This window comes from Bos mutus, chromosome 10 (genome assembly GCF_027580195.1).
Source record: "Bos mutus isolate GX-2022 chromosome 10, NWIPB_WYAK_1.1, whole genome shotgun sequence".
NCBI classification, from domain to species: Eukaryota; Metazoa; Chordata; class Mammalia; order Artiodactyla; family Bovidae; genus Bos; species Bos mutus.
This window is the reverse complement of record NC_091626.1, coordinates 66,344,639-66,371,249: the sequence shown is the minus strand read 5'-3', so window position 1 is coordinate 66,371,249 and position 26,611 is coordinate 66,344,639. Positions and strand designations below refer to the sequence as shown.

Genomic DNA, 26,611 nt, shown 5'->3' with positions numbered 1-26,611 from the left:
GGCAGAGAAGCAGAATTGAAGGATTCTGACCAGGTTGTGTGGGTTCCTATGACTGCCCTTGTGCATGTCCCAGCCCAGGCTAAGCACCTGCCCTGGCCTCTCTTGCTCTGCAGTGCAGCCACAGTAGGACAAGGCTTTTGCCAAGGAGGTATATAGCTGTGAGGATTGGAGCCAGCTTGGACCCTTCATTGACATCTGAATAGGGTGAAAGCAGCCATGACTGGTGATCATGGGAGTGGCAGACTGGCAGTGGTTTGGAACTCTGCTGTGCTGGGACTGCCCCAGTGTGTGGCCCAGACCACACCTGGAACCAACTATGGCTCCTCTTGCTCCAGCTCTTCTTCCTTCTGGGACCAAGATGCCAGTGCTAGGAGGAAGGAGAGCACACACTTAGAGGGAATGGAGTGAGCTTAGACGAGACCCTCAGGGCTTCTGCTCCAGCAACTTAGGACTTGCCCCTGCCCCTTAGAAGATGGTGCTGGCCTTTGAGAAGAGAGGAAGCAACAGTTCACTTCTGACTCTGACTCTAGTCCTTCTACCTCAGGCCACACCTCCCACTAATTTGATAGCAGCCAGCACACCCTGGGAGAATAACATGACTTGTGCTCACTTTAAATCTCTCCCACTAAAGCCTCTGGGGAAACGACAACTGTATAGGGAGGCTCCCACATAACGACACACCTTCAAGACTTGGATAGGCAACTGTTTCATCTAATTTCACAGAGACAGAGGCTTACACAAAACGTCCCATAGATAAAAATCCATTTTATTCTGATCGCAACAAAGAGCCAAGAACACCGATGAAGAAAGAATAGTTTCACCTCTTCACCAAATGGTAATGGGAAAACTGGATAAATACATGCAGAAGAATGAAACTTGCCCCTATATTCCACCACAAACAGAAACTAATTTAAATGGATTAAAGACTTAAACATAAGACCTGATACCATAAGTCCTAAAAGAAAATATAAGAAAGCATTACCTTGACGCTGGTCTTGGCAGTGTTTTTCTGAGTGCAATGCCAAAAGCACAAATAACAAAAGAAAAAAGAAACAAATAAGCTGACATCAAACTTGAAGCTCCTGCACAAGAAAACAAACACTACACAAAATAAAACGTCAACCTACAGAACAGGAGAAATTTTTGCAAACCACATATCAGATAAGGAGCTAATATATAGAATACTTATGAATTTATACAGCTCAATAAAAACCACAAACAATCCAATTTAAAAATAGGCAGAGAAACTAAATAGACATTATCCCAAAGAAACATCACTAATTCATCAGGAAAATGCAAATCAAAACCACAATAAGATATAGCCCCACAACTACTAGAATAGCTATCATCAAGAAGACAAGAGATAATGGTGAAAATATGGATAATAGAGCAGCCTTCTACACTGTTAGTGGGAATGTAAATTGGTTCAACAAATATGGAAAACAATATGGAGATACTTTAAAAAATTAAAAATAAAGCTTCCATATGATCCAGAAATTCCATTTCAAGGTATATATCCAAATGATATGAAAACAGGACATTGAAAAGACATATGCATGCATGTGTTTACTGAAGCTTTATTCCAAATTGCCAAGTTCTGGAAAAGAAAAGATGTCCTTTTCATCATAGGAGACTGGAATGCAAAAGAAGGAAGTCAAGAGATACCTGGAGTAATAGGCAAGTTTGGCCTTGGAGTACAAAATGAAGCAGGGCAAAGGCTAATAGAGTTTTGCCAAGAGAACGCACTGGTCATAGTAAACACCCTCTTTCAACAATACAAGAGATGATTCTACACATGGACATCACCAGATGGCCAATACCAAAATCAGATTGATTATATTCTGTGCAGCCAAAGATGGAGAATCTCTATACAGTCAGGAAAAACAAACTGAGAGCTAACTGTGGCTCAGGTCATGAACACCTTATTGCAAAATTCAGACTTAAATTTAAGAAAGTAGGGAAAACTACTAGGCCATTCATGTATGACCTAAATCAAATCCCTTGATTATCCAGAGGAAGTGACAAATAGATTCAAGGAATTAGGTCTGCTAGAGTGCCTGAAGAACTACGGACAGAGGTCCATGAAATTGTACGGGAGACAGCAATCAAAACCATCCTTAAGAAAAAGAAAGGCAAAAAGGCAAAATAGTTATCTGAGGAAGACTTACAAATAGTTGAGAAAAGAAGAGAAGTGAAAGGCAAAGGAGAAAAGGAAAGCTATACCCATCTGAATGCAGAGTTCCAAAGAAGATCAAGGAGAGATAAGAAAACAGCCTTCTTAAGTGAATAATGCAAAGAAATAGAGGGGAAAAATAGAATGGGAAAGACTAGAGAATACTTCAAGAAAACTAGAGACACCAAGGGAACATTTCATGCAAAAATAGGCACAATACAGGACAGAAATGGTATGGACTTAACAGAAGCAGAAGATATTAAGAAATGGCAAGAATACACAGAAGAACTGTACAGAAAATATCTTAATGACCTGGATAACCATGATGGTGTGATCACTCACCTAGAGCCAGACATCCTGGGGTGTGAAGACAAATGGGCCTTAGGAAGCATCACTATGAATATGAACAAAGCTAGTGGAGGTGATGGAATTCCATCTAGGCTATTTCAAATCTTAAAAGATGATGCTGTGAAAGTGCTGCACTCAAAATGTCAGTAAATGTGGAAAACTCAGCGGTGGCCACAGGACTGGAAAAGGTCAATTTTCATTCAAGTCCCAAAGAAGGCCAATACCAAAGAATGTTAAAACTACTGCATAGCTGCATTCATTTCATATGAGAGCAGAGTCATGCTCCAAATCCTCCAAGCTAGGCTTCAGCAGTACGTGAACTGAGAACTTCCAGATGTAAAAGCTCAAGATGTAAAATTCTCAAGAGAATTCCAGAAAAACGTCTGCTTCATTCACTATTCTAAAGCCTTTCTCTGTGTGGATCACAACTAACTGTGGAAAATTCTTAATGTGATGGGAATACCAGGCCACTTTACCTGCCTCCTGAGAAACCAGTATGCAGGTCAAGAAGCAATAGTTAGAACTGGACATAGAAAAAGAGGCTGGTTCAAAATTGGGAAAGGAGTATGTCAAGGCTGTATATTATCACCCTGTTTATTTAACTTCTATGCAGAGAACATCATGCAAAATGCCAGGCTGGATGAATCACATACTGGAATCAAGATTGCCAGGAGAAATATAAATAACCTTAGATACACAGATGACACCACCCTTATGGCAGAAAGTGAAGAACTAAAGAGCCTCTTTGGAAAGTGAAAGAGGAGATTGAAAAAGTTGGCTTAAAACTCAACACTCAGAAAACTAAGATCATGGCATCTGGTCCCATCACTTCATGCCAAATAGATGGGGAAACAATGGAAACAGTGACAGACTTTATTTTCTTGGGCTCCAAAATCACTACAGATGGTGACAGCAGCCATGAAATTAATAGACACTTGCTCCTTCTATGAAAAGCTATGACAAACCTAAACAGCATATAAAAAGCAGAGACTTACTTTTGTGAACCAAGGTCTGTACAGTCAAAGCAATGGGTTTTCCAGTAATCATGTATGGGTGTGAGAATTGGACCATAAAGAAGGCTGAGTGCCAAAGAATTGATGCTTTTGAACTGTGGTATTGGAGAAGACTCTTGAGAGTCCCTTGAACTGCAAGGAGATCAAACCAATCAGTCCTAAAGGTAATCAACCCTGAATATTCATGAAAGGCCTGATGCTAAAGCTCTGATACTTTGACTACTTGATGCAAAGAGCCAAATTATTGGAAAAGACCCTGATGCTAGGAAAGATTGAAGGCAGGAGGAGAAGGGGATGACAGAGGATGAGATGGTTGTATGGCATCGTTGAGTCAATGGACATGATTTTGAGCAAGTTCTGGGAGATGGTGAAGGACAGAGAAGCCTGGTATCCTGCTGCTCATGGTGTCATGAAGAGTCGGACATGACTGACTGACTGAACAACAACAAGAAAAGTTCTTGAAACATCCTAAGTGCCCATCAATGGATGAGTGGATAAAGAAGATGTGGTAGAATTATGCAATGGAATATTTTTCAGTCATGAAAAAGAAGGACATCCTTCCACTTGTGATAACACTGATGGATCTTGAGCATTGTATGCTGAGAGAGATAGAAAGGGGCAAGTGCTATATGACTTCACCTATATGTGGACTATAAAAAAGCCAAACTCTTAAAAACAGAAAGTAAAATGATTGCTATGAGGAATAAGAGTGGGAGGATAGCGCACACATTTAAGTTACAAACTTGCATTGAGTCAAAAATAAGTCCTACAGATCTAATGCAGAGTATAATGAATATAGTCAACAATACTGTATTTAGTCATCAAGCTTGCTAAGAGACTAGATCTTAATGATTCTAACCACCAAATGAAACAATACTTATGTAAAGTGATAGAGGTGTCAATGCTCTCTATAATGACAGTCATATTGCAATATATAAATGTATCAAATTAACGCTGTACATCTTAAGTTTACACAATGTTATATGTCAAATATATTTCAAAAATAAAGTACTTACGTCTTATGTGACGTTTCTTTAAAAAGTTTTAGTTCTGAATTTGCATGTGTAAATGTAACTATTTTTAATTTTTAACAAAGTCTGAATGGATAAAAACTTTTCACACAACATTATTGTATCCAACAGATTTTGTAGTAGAATATACAGGGTGCATGATTAGAATAATATTTATTCATAATGTAGCCAAGTCTTTATAGTAAAATTTATGGCCTTAGAATTTTTAATTTTAGAGAGTAAAACAATTTCAGGCTAATCTTTTACTTTACATACAAGAACTTTAAGGATAATTAAAATCATTTTTCCTCCTTTAAGGAAGGACTGAAAATAACATTGCAATATCTTGTTGTCCTTCAACACACTGAAATACCTCAGTACTACACTGGATAAATATATCATAACTTATGATTCAAAGCCATTATTTAAATTCAATGATTAACTATTAATTTTGGAGGTAATAAGTGATTGCAAATTACTTGTGTAAGTCATTACTAATATAACCAGGTTAAAGTTCATCATTTTGTTATTTGTTTTCTATTTGTGCCCTCTGTTTATTTTTACTTGCTTTTCCTCTATTCTCCCTTTCTCTAGTATAGTATATTATCCATTCTATCTTTTCTATTATTTCACTTTATCTTTTCTATTGACTTTCTAGTTATACTTTTTAAATAATTATTAACTGGTTAATCTATGAGATTTGGTTAATCTGTGAGATTTCTGGTTAATATATGAGATTTCATCATATATCCTTTATTTAATGTAGTACAACTTGTTAATATTTAACCAATTAATAATTTCATATAGCCAACATAAAATTGTATACTTCTAATTTTTCACCCACTGCTCTTTGTATGGTTATTGTCAGCCATTTTGCTTCTCCAGGTTATAAATTTCATAATATTATTGTCATCAATTTCAGCAAAATGGAAACGCTACCTATAGATATAGCATGGTGCACAAGTACCAGATTTTTGAGTTGGATGTATATCACATCCCTAAAAGATCAGGTCTTTGTGCAACTAGAGATGAGGACCGCATTACTGCAAGAGAACAAAGAGGCCATAGCTTCCTCACCTCCATTCACTGCAATTCCTGAGCCAAGGCACACAGCACCTGGAATTTCCCAGGCAAGAATACTGGAGAGGGTTGCCATTTTCTCCTCCAGGAGAGCCTCCCGACCCAGGAATAGAAACCCATGTCTCATGTCTCCTGCATTGGCAGGCGGGTTCTATACAACTAGCTCTACTGGGGAAGCCCATGAACCACAATATATGGTGCCAAATGCTACTTGGGGTCAGTGGCAAACTCAACAGCACCAACCACTGGTTCCACAAGAAGCTGCAGTTCATTTTGGCAGTTTTCTTGGGCTTACTTATAACCATGCAGCAGTGGAGAGCTCCCCCATTTATTGCTTTTGCGGACCACATCATCGAGTTCACAGAGAAGCCTGAGTCGATGAGGTCTCCCAGGGTTCCCTTGACCATGCCCAAAAGCTGTAATTTAACATCACCCCCCGATAAAGAGTGACACTGAGATGACCAAACAGAATCTCATCATGACAGAATCATGACCTGGATATCACAGTGATGGTGATAACAAAACATTGTTATATAAAAGCAGAAGTCTTTCAAACATTTAAAAATCAGTCTATTTATGTCTTACACTTTTCAGTACTACTCACTTATTCCTGCAGTTCACAGTGCCTATTTAGGGGTCTTTGCCTTTCTTTAGTATTTTGTAGTGTGAATCTCCTCATGACAAATTGCTTTTTATTTTTTTTATTTTTTGCCTGAAAATAGCTTTATTTGTCTGTGTTTTGGGAACATACCTTTGCAGGATACAGAATTCTACTTTTGTTATTGTTTTTCTTCAGGGATGTTGTTTTATTGTTTTCTGGTTTCATTTTTATTCAAGGTCAGCCATTACTCTTACTGTTAAATGTAACATGTACTTTTTATCTGGATACTTTTTTGATTTTCTCAGTTTGCTTACTCTTGTCCTTTTTATTCAACATTATATTGAAAGTCCTATCCAGAGAATTTAGGCAAGAAAAAGAAATAAAAGGCATCCGAATCAGAGAAGAAGTAGTACAACAGTAGCCATTTGCAGATTACATGATATTACATAGGAAAAAAAAAAAATCGCTGAAGACTCTTAAAAATGTGGCAGAACCAATAAACAAAATCCATAAAGTTGCAGGATATAAAACCTATATACAAAAACCAGTCACAATTCTATATACTATTTAATAATATACTATCAGAAAAAGAAATTAAGAAAACAATCCCATTTTTATTTGTATCAAAAATAATAAAATATCTAGGCATAAATTTAACCAATTAAGTGAAAGACACCAAAAACTGTAAGGCACTAATGAAAGAAACTGAAGAAAAAACAAATATATGGAAAGATATTCCATTATAATTGATTGGAATAATTAGTATTATTAAAGTGCCCATGCTGCCCAAAGGAATCTACAGATTCAATGTAATCCCTATCAACATTCAAATGGCATTTTTCACAGAAAGAGAACAAAATAATCCTAGAATTTGTTGAGACCACAAACTACCCTCAACAGCCAAAGCGATCTTGAGAGAGAAGAACAAAGCTGGAGGCATCACACTCCCTGATTTCAAACTATACTATTAAGCCATAGTAATCAAAACAATATGATAATATTACCATAAAAACATACATGAATCAATGGAACAGAACAAAAACTCATACATATATGGTGAATTAATTTATGACAAAGAAGTCAAGAATATACAATGGGGAAAGGACAGTCTGTTCAATAATTTGTATTGGGAAAAATGGACAACCACACGCAAAATAATAAGACTAAACCCCTATCTTAAACCATACAGAGAGTAATTCAAAATGGATCAAAGACTTCAAAGACAGACCTCTAACCATAAAACTCCTTAAAGAAAACATAGGTTGCAAGCCCTTTGACATTGGTTTTGATGATGATTTTTTTGAATTTGACACCAAAAACAAAGGCAAGAAAATGCAAAATAAACAAGTGGGATTACTTCAAACTAAAAAGCTTCTTCACAGCAAAGGAAACTATCAGCAAAAATTAAAAGGCAACATACTAGATGGGAGAAATTATTTACAAACCATATATCTGATAAGGGTTTGATATCAAAATATATAAAGAACAAATTCAACTCAACAGCAAAAAATAAATAACAATCCAATTAAAGCAGGACAGAGGATATGAATGGATATGTTTCCAAAGAAGACATACAGATAGCCAACAGCAATATCAAAAGGCACACGCCATCACTAATCATCAGGGAAACATAAACCAAAACTACACAGAAATCACTTCACGCCTGTTGGAAGGGGTATAAGCAAAGGCGAGAAATGACAAGTGTTGGTGAGGATGCAGAAGAAACTCTTGCACTGTTGGTAGCAATATGAACTGGTACAGCCACTATGAAAAATAGTGTGGGGTTTTCCCAAAAAATTAAAAACAGAACTAGCATAAAATCCAAATTCCACTTCTGGGTGTTTATCTGAACAAAACAAAATCAGTAACTTGAAAAGCTATCTGCACCCCCACGTTCACTGCAGCAGTGTTTACACTAGCCAGGACTGAAAGTAACCTAAGTGTCCATTGATGCATGGATGGATAAGTAATAGGATACATATACACAATGGAACATTGTTCAGCCATAAATAAGCTGGAAATCTTACCATTTGTGACAATGTGGATGAACCTTGAGGGCATTAAGTGAAAGAAATCAGACAGTAAAAGACAAATATTGAATGATCTCACTTATAGGTGGAATTTTTTAAAATACTTATTGAATTTACATTCTCTGAATAGGTACAGAGAACAGATTGGTAATTGCCAAAAGGAAGGGTAGGAGGCGGAGAAAATGAATGAGGCTGTCAAAAGATCCAAATCTCACATTGTAAAATAAATAAGTTATGTAAATGTAATATACAGATGGCATGGTGACTATAATTAATAATACTGTATCATATATTTATTGTATACTTGAAAGTTGCTAAAACAGAGCATCCTAAAATTCTTATCACCAGAAAAAAATATAGCAACCTTATATATCAATAGATGTTAACTAGACTTATTGAGGTAATCATTTCCTAATATACAAATATCAAATCATTATGTTGAATACCTAAAACTAATATAATATTATATGTCAATTGTACCTCAGTAAAAAATTGGAAGTTTTTGGGTAACTTTCCCAATTGACTTTAATGTTTATCTGAAATAACAAAACATGCCTTGACACAAATATATGAAGAAATAATAAAGAAAACATGTTGAGGATATTAAATGTCACAAACTAGATACTGTTAACTGCACTGAAGATAAGTAGGAAACCTGTACACACACATTCAACTATCAAAGTAGTGAATATATGCAAATTGAGAAGAAGGGAATTCAGAAAGATGAACCTGGTCCACAGAGCAGCTATTTCTCTAGAGATCACTGTAAATTTTGGAAAAGGTCACTTAGTCTGAGAAGCTGTGCCCTCATGATAATGTAATGTCAGGGTCAGACTTCATGACAAGTGTCATGTTACTAGAGGAGAGAAAGTTGCAGTTCAGAGCTGCTAACAAGCCAAGTCCTGATAAACCCTTCATGCTTTAGGGACCACATTCAAGGAGTAAGTGTGCATAGGGGATATTCTCATTCTCAATACTATTAATTCCTTAGAATTGTTTAAAGCGATTCCAAGATTGCTCATGTCCTAGCTGTCTGCTAGAAGTTTATGCACATCCTCTCTGAATGAACATAATATTATCCTAGGTACCATATTATTAAAATATTATAAGCAGCCTGTATCAACCAATAAAAAATCATCAGGACAATGAGGAAAGTAAGGAAAGTAAATACAACAAAGGGAAAAATATACAATAGAAATAGATGCACAAAGGAACTGGATAATAGAGTTATCAGATACAGGCTTTAAAAATAACTGTTAAATAAGTTAACGAGTAATGAGACAAAATCTAGAATTTTAATATAAAGCAGAAAATATAAATGAATAGAGAAAAAATAACCAAATTAAGATGTCTGAAGATGGGTTTAATAGCGTATTAGGCAATGCTAATCAGCGAACTGGTAACCAGGATATACGCCAAAAAAATAAAATAAAATAAACAGAAGGAAATGTAGTGTTTTAAAAAGAATGGAAATTTTAAAAACTAATAAAGGTGACATGGTGACAAGACTAATTTACATGTAATTAGTGTTCCAGAAAAGAGGAGAGAAAGGATACTTTGACCTTGCCACTCATTGTGATTTTTGTCCATGCAGCTTCTGATAATTAATAATCTTTCTGACTAACCCAGTTGCTATCAGTGAACCCATTTCTGCAATGTCATCTCCTATCATAAGTCTTCCTATAAAAGAGATACCCCCACTGAATTTCTTAGTGATCCTAACATCCTTTACACTAATTCATTCATTTTTGCCTTAGTAAACTATGTATCCTCTGGGTTGTATGTAAAACATAATCATTGAGTGGAGTTTTTGCCTTACACTGTATATTCATTCCAGCATTCCTACTTATCCAAGCCTTTTAATCCCTTCCTGCACTATCTGTCATGGCAATTTTACCACACTAAATGTTAGTGATTGCTTTTATCATACTCCTAGAAGTCATCTCTGGAGAAGGCAATGGAACCCCACTCCAGTACTCTTGCCTGGAAGCTCCCATGGACAGGGGAGCCTGGTGGGATGCTGTCCATGGGGTCGCTAAGAGTTGGACATGACTAAGCGACTTCACTTTCACTTTTTACTTTCATGCATTGGAGAAGACTGGCAACCCACTCCAGTGTTCTTGCCTGGAGAATCCCAGGGATGATGGAGCCTAGTGGGCTGCCGTCTATGGGGTCGCACAGAGTCGGACACGACTGAGCGACTTAGCAGCAGCAGCGGAAGTCATCTCACTAGCATGTTTGTATTATCTCTGGGGGTCCTTGTCCAGATGTTGAATCCTATGTCCCATAATGGTCCTCCTAAATGAATAATCCCTCCCTTATCCAATTTTGTTTCTCAGCCCCTTGATCAAGAATCATTAGAATCTAATCCCGTGCTTAATCTCTCAGCTCCTGCCAGAACACACAGGCTAAGTTTTGCTGCCCCCTGTTTTGAGCATAGGCTCTTTCCTCTTTTATCAGATGCAGGCGTCCCCAGCTGAGTTATAATTTAACCCTAGTTACTCTCCTAGTAACCCAGAGGGGTAGTACAGGCAGATCCTGAGTGGACCTGCCTCTGAGCTTTCTACTTGTGAAGACTCAGAAATTTCAGGGTAATCCAAGGATTCACAATTTGAGGGTTCCTATTCTTCCCCAATCAGGTTCCCAATCTTGACATAGACGACTTATCTTGACCGTAAATTTAATACGCAGATCTTGGCTACTTTTACAATGACTTCCTGAGCCTGGTCCTCAGCTTTCTCTGCTCTCCACACTGCAGGAGAGGAGAGCTGTTGGTACACAACCAAGGAGTTCTCTTTGCTTGCTCGATTTAGCTTTTAACTGATGAATTACTCCCTAAAAAAATTACTTTGTAAAAACAATTTTTTTTTCTAAATATCAACTGAGTCCAATAGTGACTTCCCAATTTCATTGCCCTTGTAAATTTTTTTCCATCTTTCTCAGAGGTCTGATCTATGTTGTCAGTGAAGGCATTCCTTTCTATAAGGTTACCATTGCAGTCCAATCCAATGCTTGTAGAAGTCTAATAATTGGACACCTACCTTGTATAGGTATCTGGTCTTCACCTACCTTCTACACCAAGGATGGCAGTCCTCACTGTTAGCTGTGTGGCAAATGATCCACCTCAAAAATTCCACCTTCGTATATACTTTCTTGGGCCATTCCTGGCATCAACTGCTACAAGTTGGGTTCCCCAGAAGAAGATACTTAGCTGCAGATTATCATGTTATAGATGTGTTGAGGATGTTCCTGGGATCAGCAGCTATAAAAGAAAGAGGAAAGAGACAAAACTGGTCAGAAGGAAAAGTTGAGATCTAATGCTGTCTCTGCAAAAGTCTTAGCCTACCCTAAGGGGAGTTCTGAAGATGAGAGGATTCTTTGAATTTTTCCAAACTGGATACATCCCTATACTGATCAGTTATTGGGTGTAGAAAACTCCACAAAGGTCTCTGAAGGGTGTTGTCTGGTAAAAGCTGTCTACTTTAGCCCTCTCAACAGACATGGTACTAAATCTTCATTTCTGAGTGGCATATTAGAGCCACTACCAAAATGGAATATTATAACAAATATATTTAAAAGACTGATGAAACAAGCAAAAACCAAAATCAATAGGATATAAATGATTGAAACAACATGATTAAACACTATTGACTTCTTTTTAAATTGGAGTATAGTTGATCTACAAAGCTGTGTTAGTTTCCAGTATACAGCACAGTGATTCAGTTATTATAGTACCCTTATTGTTTATCTATTTTATATTTAGTAAAAACACCATTGACTTGAAGTGGTATCAGTAGATCACTGTACCTAACAACTGCAAAACACTTTTTTTTTCAAATGCTATCTGAACATTTACCCATATTGACTTAACTATATCATTTAAATACTAGCACATGATTAAGCACATTTCTACGAAGTTCAAAGGACTGAAATTATAGATTGTGTTCTATAACCATAGAGGAATAAGCTAGAAATTAAAAACAAAACTATAACCACAAAAAATCCCCATATGTTAGGCTATTAAGTGTATACATCTGAATAACTCAAGTCAAAGAATGAGTTAGATAAAAAATGGAAATTTATCATGCTTTTAATTGAATATAATGAAAATATGACATTTTCCAACTAGTAGGATGCAGATAATACCATTCTTGTTGGCAGTCTTAAATGTAAATATCAGAAGTCTGATAAAACTCACCTCAAGAAGTTAGAAAAAGAAGAGCAAATTAAACTCATTTTTAGATATGAGAACATTGTGCTTATATTAAAAGTAGCATTGGTCTATTTTATTTAAAATTTTTTCATAATGTAAAGGTTTGAAAATAGTACAAATTCAGTTCCTAAATTCCATAAAGGAAAATATATACATACATAAATAGAAAAATTGAAAAAGGGCATAAGTGTGTAGTTTAATTACATGAAAGAGTAATGGGCAATAAAAATCAGATTTAAAGTGAAATATTTTTAAATTGGTCAGGTTATAAATGAAAAGAATTTGTCAGAAACTAGCCATGACTTAATTTTACCAGACCTTACTGAACAGGGACTTTAGTAAGTAGTTGACAGTACACTGCATTTTTGCTTTGAAAAATACAAGCTCATGGCCCCTAAAAGTACTAATGCCAGTGCTTTTTTATGGAAATACATTCTGAAGCTGATCACATTGCTCCTGCTTGTGAGCATGTGTGAGAATCCATGTGGCCTGACTCAAGTGCATGCAGATTTGAAACAGTGTAGACCACCCATGACAATAGCACCTGTCCAGCTTCTTTTAATCCTACACTAGAATTCCTGTCCAGAACAACACATGGGAAAAGCTGAAGAAAGTTCCAGGGAAGAACTAAATAAATCATTATTCACAAATGACATGTTGGTGTTCATAGAAAATCCAAAATATCTACAACTTACTACTATTTAACAAGCTCCATAGACACATGATCAACATATAAAAATCAACTGTATTTAAATATAAAAACCCTGAAAGTTAGATGAACAAAATTCATTCACAACTTTTATGATATATCAAAGTAACATTAAGTATTCAGGTAAAAATCTAATACAAGATTTATAAGTCCTCTTCACAGAAACTACAAAATATTGAAAGAAATCAAAGGGCAAAATAAATAGAAGAAATAACATTCAAGAACTTGAAGTTTCAGTACCATAAAATGGAAAATTCCTCCCAAAATTGTTCTAGATTCAGTACAATACAATCCCAATCTAAAGCCCAGCAAGTATTTGGAGACGGGGGTTGGGCATGAAGTTCTGGGGAGAGAAACTGATAAACTGTGCCAAAAATGTCAAAGAAAAGACAATCCTGAGGAGAAATAACAGAGAATATATACCATGTATAAAGACTTACATTAGCCTTACAAGAAATTAAGACAGAATTCTATTGATGCAAAGGAAGACAAATAGCCAATGGAAGCCATGGAAATTTCAGACAGAGCCATACATGTATAAACCTTTAATTCATGACAGAGATGGTACTGATATTATATTTTAGGAAGTACTAATATGGAAAAACCTTGTATCCTTCCTGTACCTCCCACCCTAACATACACACACACACACACACACACACACACACACCCCCACACACATACACACACATCAATTCCAGATAGGCTCCAAATGGAAATGTGAACCTTTCTTGCATCTTCTCAATCCTTGTCTCCAGGCTATTTATCTGCATATATATGGAATTTAGAAAGATGGTAACAATAACCCGGTGTATGAGACAGCAAAAGAGACACTGATGTATAGAACAGTCTTATGGACTCTGTGGGAGAGGGAGAGGGTGGGAAGATTTGGGAGAATGGCAATGAAACATGTAAAATATCGTGTGGGAAACGAGTTGCCAGTCCAGGTTCGATGCACGATGCTGGATGCTTGGGGCTGGTGCACTGGGACGGCCCAGGGGATGGTATGGGGAGGGAGGAGGGAGGAGGGTTCGGGATGGGGAACACATGTATACCTGTGGCGGATTCATTTTGATATTTGGCAAAACTAATACAATTATGTAAAGTTTAAAAATAAAATAAAATTAGAAAAAAAAAAAAGAAATGTGAACCATGAAGGGTCTGGATAATATAATAGGAGAAGATCTTGATTAGCTTGGTATAGTAGGCTAAATTAATGGCCTCCTAATCTCTGAATAAAGATGTCCCTTTCATTATAGGGGACTGGAATGCAAAAGTAGGAAGTCAAGAAACACCTGGAGAAACAGGCAAATTTGGCCTTGGAATACGGAATGAAGCAGGGCAAAGGCTAATAGAGTTTTGCCAAGAGAATGCACTGGTCATAGCAAACACCCTCTTCCAACAACACAAGAGAAGACTCTACACATGGACATCACCAGATGGTCAACACCGAAATCAGATTGATTATATTCTTTGCAGCCAAAGATGGAGAAGCGCTATGCAGTCAGCAAAAACATGACCGGGAGATGACTGTGGCTCAGATCATGAACTCCTGATTGCCAAACTCAGACTTAAATTGAAGAAAGTAGGGAAAACCACTAGATCACTCAGGTATGACGTATATCAAATCCCTTATGATTATACAGTGGAAGTGAGAAATAGATTGAAGGGCCTAGATCTGATAGATAGAGTGCCTGATGAACTATGGACTGAGGTTCGTGACATTGTACAGGAGACAGGGATCAAGACCATCCTCATGGAAAAGAAATGCAAAAAAGCAAAATGGCTGTCTGGGGAGCCCTTACAAATAGCTGTGAAAAGAAGAGAAGCAAAAACCAAAGGAGAAAAGGGAAGATATAAGCATCTGAAAGCAGAGTTCCAAAGAATAGCAAGAAGAGGTAAGAAAGCCTTCTTAAGCAATCAATGCAAAGAAATAGAGGAAAACAACAGAATGGGAAAGACTAGAGATCTCTTCAAGAAACTTAGAGATACCAAGGGAACATTTCATACAAAGATGGGCTCTATAAAGGACAGAAATTTTATGGACCTAACAGAAGCAGAAGATATTAAGAAGAGTTGACAGGAATACACAAAAGAACTGTACCAAAAGATCTTCACGACCCAGATAATCACAATGGTGTGATCACTCACCCAGAGCCAGACATTCTGGAATGTGAAGTCAAGTGGCCCTTAGAAAGCATCACTACAAACAAATCTAGTGGAGGTGATAGAATTCCAGTTGAGCTATTTCAAATCCTGAAAGATGATACTGTGAAAGTGCTGTACTCAATATGCCAGCAAATATGGAAAACTCAGCAGTGGCCACAGGACTGGAAAAGGTCAGTTTTCATTCCAATCCCAAAGAAAGGCAATGCCAAAGACTGCTCAAACTACCGCACAATTGCACTCATCTCACACGCTAGTAAAGTAATGCTCAAAATTCTCCAAGCCAGGCTTCAGCAATACATGAACCGTGAACTTTCAGATGTTCAAGCTGGTTTTGGAAAAGGCAGAGGAACCAGAGATCAAATTGTCAACATCTGCTGGATCATCGAAAAAGCAAGAGAGTTCCAGAAAAACATCTATTTCTGCTTTATTGACTATGCCAAAGCCTTTGACTGCATGGATCACAATAAACTGTGGAAAATTCTAAAAGAGATGTGAATACCAGACCACCTGACCTGCCTCTTGAGAAATCTATATGCAAGTCAGGAAGCAACAGTTAGAACTGGACATGGAACAACAGACTGGTTCCAAATAGGAAAAAGAGTACGTCAAGGCTGTATATTGTCACCCTGCTTATTTAACTTCTATGCAGAGTAAATCATGAGAAATGCTGGGCTGGAAGAGGCACAAGCTGGAATCAGGATTGCTAGGAAAAATATCAATAACCTCAGATATGCAGATGACACCACCCTTATGGCAGAAAGTGAAGAGGAACTCAAAAGCCTCTTGATGAAAGTGAAAGTGGAGAGTGAAAAAGTTGGCTGAAAGCTCAACTTTCAGAAAACGAAGATCATGGCATCCGGTCCCATCACTTCATGGGAAATAGATGGGGAAACAGTGGAAACAGTGTCAGACTTGATATTTTTGGGCTCCAAAATCACTGCAGATGGTGACTGCAGCCATGAAATTAAAAGACGCTTACTCTTTAGAAGGAAAGTTATGACCAACCTAGATAGCATATTGAAAAGCAAGAGGCATTACTTTGTCAACAAAGGTCCATCTAGTCAAGGCTATGATTTTTCCAGAGGTCATGTATGGATGTGAGAGTTGGACTGTGAAGAAAGCTGAGCACCGAAGAATTGATGCTTTTGAACTGTGGTGTTGGAGAAGACTCTTGAGAGTCCCTTGGACTGCAAGGAGATCCAACCAGTCCATCCTGAAGGAGATCAGCCCTGGGTGTTCTTTGGAAGGAATGATGCTAAAGCTGAAACTCCAGTACTTTGGCCACCTCATGCGAAGAGTTGACTCATTGGAAAAGACTCTGATGCTGGGAGGGACTGGGGGCAGGAGGAGAAGGGGATGACAGAGGATGAGATGGCTGGATGGCATCACTGACTCAATGGACGTGAGTTTGAGTGAACTCCAGGAGTTGGTGATGGACAGGGAGGCCTGGCGTGCTGCAACTCATGGGGTCGCAAAGAGTCGGACACGACTGAGCGACTGAACTGAACTGAAAGATATGCAAATCAGAAAGATACAAAAACAGGCAACCTGAAAGAAAATAAACAAAAAGATTTGGAGAGGCACTCAATAAAACAGCCTATCAATATAGTTAATAAATAAAAAGTTAGCAACTCTACTATTCATCAAAAAATACAAAGTAAACCTTAATGATCTACAATTACAGCTCCTCCAGAACACCTTTGGTTAAAGGGACTGACATATCAAGTGCTGGGATGATTGTGAACAATGGAAACGCTGCAGCTGGGAATATAATTTGGTAACTACCTTGGCTATATTTTGGCAGTACCTACTGAAGCTGAACGTACAACATCTTATGACCCTAAAATCCCATCATATCCTTGGATATGTTCACAAAACATGCATGTGCACACCAAAGACAAGCACTAAATCATTTACAGTATTATTATTTGTAATAACCCCAAACAGGAAACAACACACATACCTTAGCAGTAAAATAGGTAAATTGTGGTATACTAACAAAAAGTAAATAGAATAAAAACAAAAAATAAATAAAAGGAAACTATACACTATATAGCATTGAAAATAAACAAAGTATTATACCTAAAGAAATGGGTGAATTTTACAGACACAATGTTGAGGAAAGAAGCCAAATATATAATAATACATTGTTTACTATGCCATTTAAATAGTTCAAAAAAAGGCAGTCAAAACTAAAATGTGATATTAGAAGTTAGAAAGTGGTTACCTCTGGGAGATGTTACTCACAGAGTAGGAGAATGTGAAGGTGGTTAATGATGTGCAAATAATGTTTCATCTGTTAATCTGTGTAGTAATTTCATGAGGTAGTGCATTTAGTGGGATTGCATCAAACTTTAATAATTTGTACATATTAGTATATTTTATTTTGATTTTAAGTCTATTTAAAAATTTCAGTTTGGCTCTTTTAAACCATTTTAGTCTTCCAATTATAAATTACCAGAAATGACTCTGTTGGAATTTTTAATGAAATTGCTTTGGACATTTTAACACAAATTGAATATGTGTTACTATGAGAAAAATGGACGTTTTTAAATATTACATCCCCTATATACACAAGGACGAGATATGTTTTCACTTATTTTGTATTTCTTTATGTCCTTCAGTGATTATATACACTTTTTTTTTGTCCTATACAAACCTTACACTTTGTATACAGCTTTATGGGATTAGTTGCTACTGTGAAAAGTATTTTTAACTAGCTGTTGGTACATAGAAAATTGTCCTTTCTACTATTAATGTTGATGCTTATAAATTTTTTCACATCAGCAATTATTTCATCAGCAAACAATGAAGTTTTATTTTTCCTTTGCTAGAATTTTATATCTTCTTTTTAAAAAAACGTACTTTATTGAACCCCTTGAGTGAAATATTAGGTAGAAGCCATTACAGCTGGATTCCCTGCTTGTTCTTGACTTTAAATTGAAAGCGTCTAGTATTTATACCTTAATTATCATTTGTTTGGGGATTTGAGAAATTAAAATATTTTTTCAACTAGTCGACAAGTCTTACATTTGGGGGTTAAATTCTGTTTTACTCTGATGTATTTTAACTGTGTATTACTTTATATATTTTGCTAATTATTTTTAGAATTCTGCCTCTATGTTTCTAGATATTGATCTTTTCCTTTTCTTGCTGTTCTTATCTGGTTTGGTGGTAGCTCTTCAGAGAGTGATTTGGAAGACCTATTGCTCTGAGTCTTTAGAGTAATATATTAGATTAACATTATCTTTTTTTAAGATTTTGTGAAATGTCCTTGTAAGTGCTTATAAATTTAGGATTTTGAGAAAGTGTCTGAAAGTGAAAGCCACTCAGTCATGTCTGACTCTTTGCTACTCTCTGGACTGTAGCCTGCCAGGCTCCTCTCTCCATACTAGAATAGGTAGCATTCCCTTCAGGGGATTTTCCCAACCCAAGGATTGAACCCAGGTCTCCCACATTGAAGGCAGATTCTTTACTGTCTGAGCCACTAGGGAAGCAGGACTTTGAGAAGTGGGGGGGTGGGTGGGGGGGCAAAAGAACAGAACACCAATTCAATTTCTTTAGTAATTATAGGTCTCTTCAGATTTTTACTTCTTGAGACCATTTTAATACTTTAAGTGTTTTTCAATAAATTATCTATTTCATTTAACTTTTCAAATTCATTGACATTCATTTTTGTTGCTTTTTAAGATCTACTGGGGAGAAGGCAATGGCACCCCACTCCAGTACTCTTGCCTGGAAAATCCCATGGGTGGAGGAGCCTGGTAGGCTGCAGTCCATGGGGTCGCATAGAGTCGGATACGACTGAGCGACTTCACTTTCACTTTTCACTTTCATGCATTGGAGAAGGCAATGGCAACCCACTCCAGTGTTCTTGCCTGGAGAATCCCAGGGACGGGGGAGCCTGGTGGGCTGCCGTCTATGGGGTCGCACAGAGTCGGACACAAGGGAAGCGACTTAGCAGGAGCAGGAAGATCTATTGAGCTCTACTGATATCCAAAAAAAAAAATTGCACAGATTTAATACTGTGATAAGATTGGCATATGCACATCACTGCAATCAAGATGCTAAATATATCCATCGTCCAAAAATTTCCTTGTGTGATTTTGTGTCTTAAACTTAAAATGAGATCTATCTTTTAACAAACTTTAAAGTGACAATAATGTGTTATTAACTATATATAGCGGAGAAGGCCATGGCAACCCACTCCAGTACTCTTGCCTGGAAAATCCCATGGATGGAGGAGCCTGGTAGGCTGCAGTCCATGGGGTCGATGAGGGTCGGACACAACTGAGCGACTTCACTTTCACTTTTCACTTTCATGCATTGGAGAAGGCAATGGCAACCCACTCCAGTGTTCTTGCCTGGAGAATCCCAGGGACGGGGGAGCCTGGTGGGCTGCCGTCTATGGGGTCGCACAGAGTCGGACACGACTGATGTGACTTAGCAGCAGCACCAGCACTATCCTGAACTTGCCAACACAATGGTACACAATTCAAGGAAGAATCTGATCACAGAGCTTCCATTCATCTGTGAGGAAACTCAAAAAATAGACAAGTAAACAAAGACAATATTAAAAAGTGATCAGGAATTTTTTTCTTAAATTCCACTGTGATAGAATTAAGTGTAATTAAACAGGTACAGGGAGGAGGCACACACTATACAAAATGAAATGATCAACAAATTCTCCTTGAAAAGTATTTACAAGACCATAACTATGAAAACGAACCAGCCATGAAAAACTTATTGTGAATTCAATGAAGGAAAAGGGTGTAACAAATGCAAAGACCACAAGAGAAGAAAGACTTTGGCATGCTTGAGTAAGAGAAAGAAAACTCTTGTAGCTGGAACCTAGAAAAAGAAGTGATAAGTAGAAAACAAAATAGGTGAAACGCAGATCATGTGATATCTTGTAGGCCAAAGGAAGCATTTGGTTTTGATTCTAAATACAACAATAAGTCATTAAAGACTTATTGTTGTTTTATTTTTGGTTTAAGTTTTAACAGAGAGCCATGACCTGATTTCAGTTTTTAAAAGAGCTTAATTACAACCTACAAAGAATGGCTTGTAAGCAACAAGAGTAAGAGTAGAAATAAAGTTATTACAGTTTAAAGATGACATGGATTTGGACCATCACGATAAGAGTGGAGATGGAAAGAAGTGAACCAATTCAAGACACAAATTAAAGACAAATCAGTCAGGATCCATTGATGAATTAAATATGAGGGATGGGCATGAAGGAAAGGGAGAAATAAAGGAAAATCCAGGGTTGGTGGCTTGAGAAGATGAGCACTAGTATAATGGTATATTACAGTACAGTTGTCAGGATGCCAAATTTTTTTCCACTAATTATATTGCAAAGATATTTTTCTAATAGTATAGAAACAGTAAAATACAATGTGAGGAGAAATTAATTATGGGGTCAGAGGACTTTGATATGTTACTTGCTGTACAAGGCTTTCTCGAAAACCAAACTATAAATATAACTACCAAATGATTGTGCACATTAAATGAGATAGCACAGGCAAAAGTAATCAGCACAATGTCTAACACACAGTATTTACTCGGTATGTATTGGTTAAATGTAAATATAGATACATTTTGATCACCTTGATGACTGATGGAAGACATACTGGTACCAATGGATTTGTTTGTTTGTTTTTTTACCTTTTTTTTTAAATCTCATAGAGATTAATAAACACCCTATTCTAAAATGTCATACATATATCTATCATTTCTTCAAGAAGGTGATTTCTTTAGATGTTAATCTTGTCAAGTTTATTATAGATTTAGCTTTACTTAAAAAAGTTAATTTGTAGATGCTATCAGTATATTTTCTAAAATATGTCAAACAATAAACTTTCAAAACAGGAATAAAAGGAAGGCATTAAATAATTTGACATTAGGTTGTTTAGGGGTAAATTCCATCTCAGTTCTTTCTTATAGTCTGTGCAAATCAATTAAATCTCTCTAAAAAGAGGTTTTAATTATGGTAGCAGAGGAGTAGAATAGATGATCTTTTAAACCATATTTATGTCAGGCCTCTAGGATGGGAGGAAATATACTGCATTCCTTGCTGATAATAGTTAATCAGATAATGAGTTTATATACATAAAAAATCCTCTGTCAGTTCTAAAGTATAATTAATTCTTTCTGCAAATGTTTACTGAGTATATTCTATGTCCCTGACCAAGCACATATATTCTTAGAGCTAACAGTCCAGTTGCAGGAAAATAAGGAATAATTAAATGAATAAATTGATCACTCCATAAAAAACGTAAGATAATTATTAAGGCCAAGAAATAAACAGGAAGATGTAGGAAACGGAAAGTAACTTAACGGGGTGGGTTTCTTTACTCAATGTAGGCCCTATGCAGGAACTATCATTTCAACTGGAGGTTGAAAGATGAAAGTAATCCAGCCTCATGATCCAATGAAAACAAAGTTCTTGAGATAAAAACAAATATAAATGTCTAAGCTGGGAATAAGTTTTACTGTTGAAGCAAAATGAGAAAACTAAATGGACAAAGAAGAAGAAACAGGAGAGAGCACAGTATGAGAAGAGGTGTGAGAGTAGGCAGAGGCCAGATTACTGATGAGTACATAGGCCACGGAAAGTAATTTGAATTTCTTTTAGCATAATGGAAAATATATATAATATTTAAACAGAGCTACATACTTCAAAATAACCAATTGACAAGATTAGAGACAAATAGATCATTTAGCAGGCTAATAATCATGGAGGCAGTAATTATGGAAAAGATGAAAAGTGATAAGGTTTGGGAAATATATTTAACATAGGGTTAAATTGCTGGTGGATTGGATGTACAGAACAGGGAAGACAATAGTGACTCCTATATATACTTTTTATATATAGGCAGCATCACTTACTGAGATGTAGAAGGCTAGAACAGGAGCAGGATGATGGAAACTGAGGAGTGGAACCAAAAGTGAGGGTTTTCTTGGAAACAAATGAAGTTTAGAATACCAACTACACATCTATATGAAGCTTTTGTAAAGGTAAGAGAAGTGTATCATTCTTAAGGTCAGAGATTGGGGCTGAATAGGTAAACGTAATAGTCATGAACATAAGATGCTATTAGAAGTCACAGGACTACATTAGATCATATAAGGACAGAGTGTGGACCTGAAAATAATTCTGAGATTTCTAAGTTGAGAAACAAGGATTGACCACTGGACTTATCAAGACGGAAGGCACTGGTGACTTTGACAAAAGCAGTTTCAGTAGATCATGGGAAAAATGTTTAACTGAAGTAGACTGAAAAGTAGAGGTGGGGAGAGAATAGTAGAAATAGTGTGTCTAGAATACATGTGTGAAAAAGAGCAAATAAGGTAGGCACTAGAGGAATATTGTGAAGACTAGAATTTATTAAGAATAAGAATTTATTGAGGAAGATACTGTAATTTTTTTAAATTTTTCATGGCAATTTTCAGATAGAAGAAATTAAATTGATTGTGAAAAGAAATAAGCTACACCTGCAGAAGCAAAATCCTTGAGTAGATCACAAGCAAAGAATCTACCAACCAAGTTGACCAAGTGGAAAAAAACTGGCTTTCCATTGGCATGGAGAGGTTTCACTAATTTCAACAGGAAAGCAGCGAAGGTCCATGGGTACAATAGTAAATCAGTCCATCTCCACTGCAATCTCTTCCCTCCACAAGAATTAGTTCCATATAGTGTAAAAGTGTAGGATGTGGAGTCCAATTGTGGTTTAGTCTCTCAGTCGTGTCCAACTCTTTGTGACCCCATAGACTATATCCCATCAGGTTCCTCTGTCTGTGGGATTTCCCAGGCAAGAATACTTGAGTGCATTGCCATTTCCTAATCCAGGGGAGTCCCGTTGACTTGGTTCAAATATCAGCTCACTGTGACCATGAAAAAATCTGCTTGTGTCTCAGTCTTTCATCTGTAAGATGGGGGTAATAATAGTATCTACCTCAGAGGTACTTTTGAGATAAGGCAAATGAAACTTTAAGACCCACAGTAGACAAGGAGTACCAAACAAATGTGGTTGCTGTTGTTGCCATTACTATTATTATAGCACTGTTATGTTACCATGTGCTGAGCTGTGCTTAGTTGTTCGGTCATGTCCCACTCTTTGAGATCCCATGCACTATAGCCCTCCTGGATGCTCTATCCATGGAATTCTCCAGGCAAGAGTACTAGAGTGGGTACCCATTCCCTTCTCCAGGAGATCTTCCCTACCCAGGGACGGAACCTGCATCCCCAGTGTCTCCTGCATTGCAGGCAGACTCTGTACCACTGAGCCACCAGGGAAATACATAATAACCCTTATCAGCAATTAATAACTTGGAACCAAAATGGACATATAAAAGAATCAAACCTTGTAATGAAATGCTCCTTGGGGAGAATACTAGGAAAATGTTCCTGGAGCTTATTAGAGTCAGTATTTAATTGGGTAGTTTCTGTTGCACATAAATTTATATTCTTTCAAAAAACTGCTAGAGAAGTAGTTTCCCTGTATTTGTCTCCCTCTTTTAGTAAAAAAAAAAAAAGAAAGAAAATAGCAAATAGAATCAAATGGTTTGTGCACAATAAATATGCTCGGCCTTGAACTGTGTATTACATAGAATCCCAAAACAAAGGTTTCACTAATGTTTATTACTGAGTATTATACTGAATCTTGGAAACAGAAGGTGCTCCAAATATATTCAACCCAGAATATTTTCATATATTCAGAGCACTAAAAGATAGCAGAAATTCGCTCTCTCCCTGTATCATTGATATAAACTCTTCTTTATATAATAAACTTTTCTGGAAATGAAGCAAAAAAATTTTTAAATTCTCATAAGGATACTGATGAAACATACTGTCTAATACCCTTTGTACTGTCAGGAAGGACATATGTTTCACAAAACAAGATGAGAGAGTAGAAACAAATATACTAGGTTGAACCATATGCAACTCCCAAAATTTGTTGGCAAAAATATTTTCATGATTCAGCTTAATAGATGAGAACAAGAGTAGAAAATTACATTAACCAGTCATATGCTTGAGATACCTATAAGCAGACAGTTTCCCAAGTGAGATTAAATAATAGATAGAATCTAAATTTTGTAAATAATTCAAACTTTAAACAGATGAAAGCTATATATGTCCTGAACTTTTAACTTAATTAACTTTTAGGAAATCATGTGGAAAAAATAATAAATTTTTATACTAAGATGAAGAATATGAGCATTCAATTTTGTTCTATTATATAAGAAATGACAGTCTATAGCTATTTAAAGTTTTCATGCCTATTTTAAAGGGCATTTTTCCCCTACTTTCATTTTACCACATCCTCAGAACTTTCCAAGATCCAAGAGCCACCCCAGAAGCTTCACATTAAATGTCAGATCATCTGTTGTCTACTACATTGGCTTTTTAATACAAGCTTGATATTATCTAATTAGGGAGAACTTTAACTTTTGGGGAATGAAATTATGTGAAAGCTCAATTCTTTATTTCAGAGCTTCTGCCAAAGCTGTCCTCAGCCTCAAGGAACTGGTTAAGGAGTCCACTATCCCACTGCTTGATCATACCATCTAGCATCACCCAGTGTCCCCTCGATAGTCACAGGAAGCCAGAAAATGCTCTGGCGAGACCAGCAATTGTGGTTCAATAAGAATCAGTAAAAGGTCAGCAGCTTCAGTTTGATCTTTCTCCTTCTAGATTCACATACATTAAATACAAAAGTCTCCAAAGAGTCAATGCTTAAGGCTAAGCAGTAAAAAAGAACGGGGGATGTATTTAACAATGGTACTTCCACAAATTTTATATATATGTGTGTATGTGTGTGTGTATATATATATATATATGTGTGTGTGTGTGTGTGTGTGTGTGTGCATACTTCAATAGCTTAGGGCAGGTCTCACCTGTTTTATCACATACAGGTGGAACACTTTTGACCCAAAATTTATAAGAAACATGCCAATTCACAAGTGGCAGGTTGTTTTTTTGTTCACTAAAATTAAATCAGAAAAAAATTTTGAGAGTATAATTTGATAACTAATGTATGCCTGAGTTAGCTCATCTTATTATGAAAGCAAAACAGGACCTCTTCAGCAGAAGATAATGCTTTTCTGTTTATAAAAGGCTGTTACAAATGATTTCACTTAATCATTAGTAGGTAACATTGAAGGTATATAAAATCCCACTTGACTGTTGAGGAAAAGGAAGTCTAAATTGAGCAGATTTGCACAAGTTGATATAGCAAGTAGTGAAATAACTAAAATTCTTATTACCTGACTACATACACACCTCTCTTTCTTAGGACATACTAAATATATCATGGCGTATATGAAGAGATGCTCAGTAAGCCTTAAACATTATGCTGTCCTTTATTCCCTATTCCTTTTAGAGACTTGGCCATCATCAGTTCTTGTCATTATGTGGTTTTATTGCTTATCGTCATGGTCAGTGAAAAATCAATGACTTCCCTGAACTCACAATATCAGTCTAGGTACTCTTAGTTGTATTTAAGTCCTAAAAGAGGCCCTGAGAGAGGACTCTGAGTCAAGCAAAACAAAATAGTCCAAAGAACGAACAAACAAAACAGAAATAACCAAAATAAAACAAAAAAAAGAGACAAACAACAAAATACAAATAAGCAAAACAAAACTGCTCAAGAAACCCAGTTTTTGCAGTAACTATTCTAAACTCTATTTAAAATATATATATTTTTTTCTGCATTCTTTTGTGTATCATGCTATTCCAATGAACAGAGTACTGACTTGTAGAAAAAAGATAACATTAAGATAATTTTTTTCTTTATGTGGTTCTCTTACTATTGTAAGAATGAATAGTTCTTTAGCTTTCAAGGTTATTATAAATTCTGGTGATAATTTTAGGAAAGAATATAAAAGTTAAAAATCTTGAGTATTTTGTATTTCCACATACTATTGTATTGCCTTCTTATATATGATACATGGGCTTCCCTGGTGGCTCAGATGATAAAGAATCTGCCTGCAATTCAGGAGACCCGGGTTCAATCCTTGGGTCTGGAAGATCCCCTGGAGGAGGGAATGGCTACCCACTCCAGTATTCTTGCCTAGAGAATTCCATGAACAGATGAGGCCTGGAGGGCTACAGTCCATGGGGTCTCGAAGAGTCAGACAAAACTGAGTGACTCACACTTTTACTTTCACATATGATAATTAGAAAACTAAGCTCTTGGAACATATTTTTTGATGATTTCTTTACAGCTTTATCAATACTTACTATGCTGTCTAAGCATGATT

At 36.5% G+C, this 26,611-nt stretch overlaps 1 long non-coding RNA gene across 1 annotated transcript in view; it reads right to left on the bottom strand.

Moving 5' to 3' along the window:
* The window catches only part of LOC138989530 (uncharacterized), a 350,895-nt gene that overhangs the window by 35,948 nt on the left and 288,336 nt on the right, over window positions 1–26,611 (bottom strand). Inside the window, exon 3 of the long non-coding RNA XR_011465821.1 lies at window positions 11,325–11,517. This is a non-coding gene — a long non-coding RNA (uncharacterized lncRNA). The remainder of the gene's footprint in view (window positions 1–11,324; window positions 11,518–26,611) is intronic.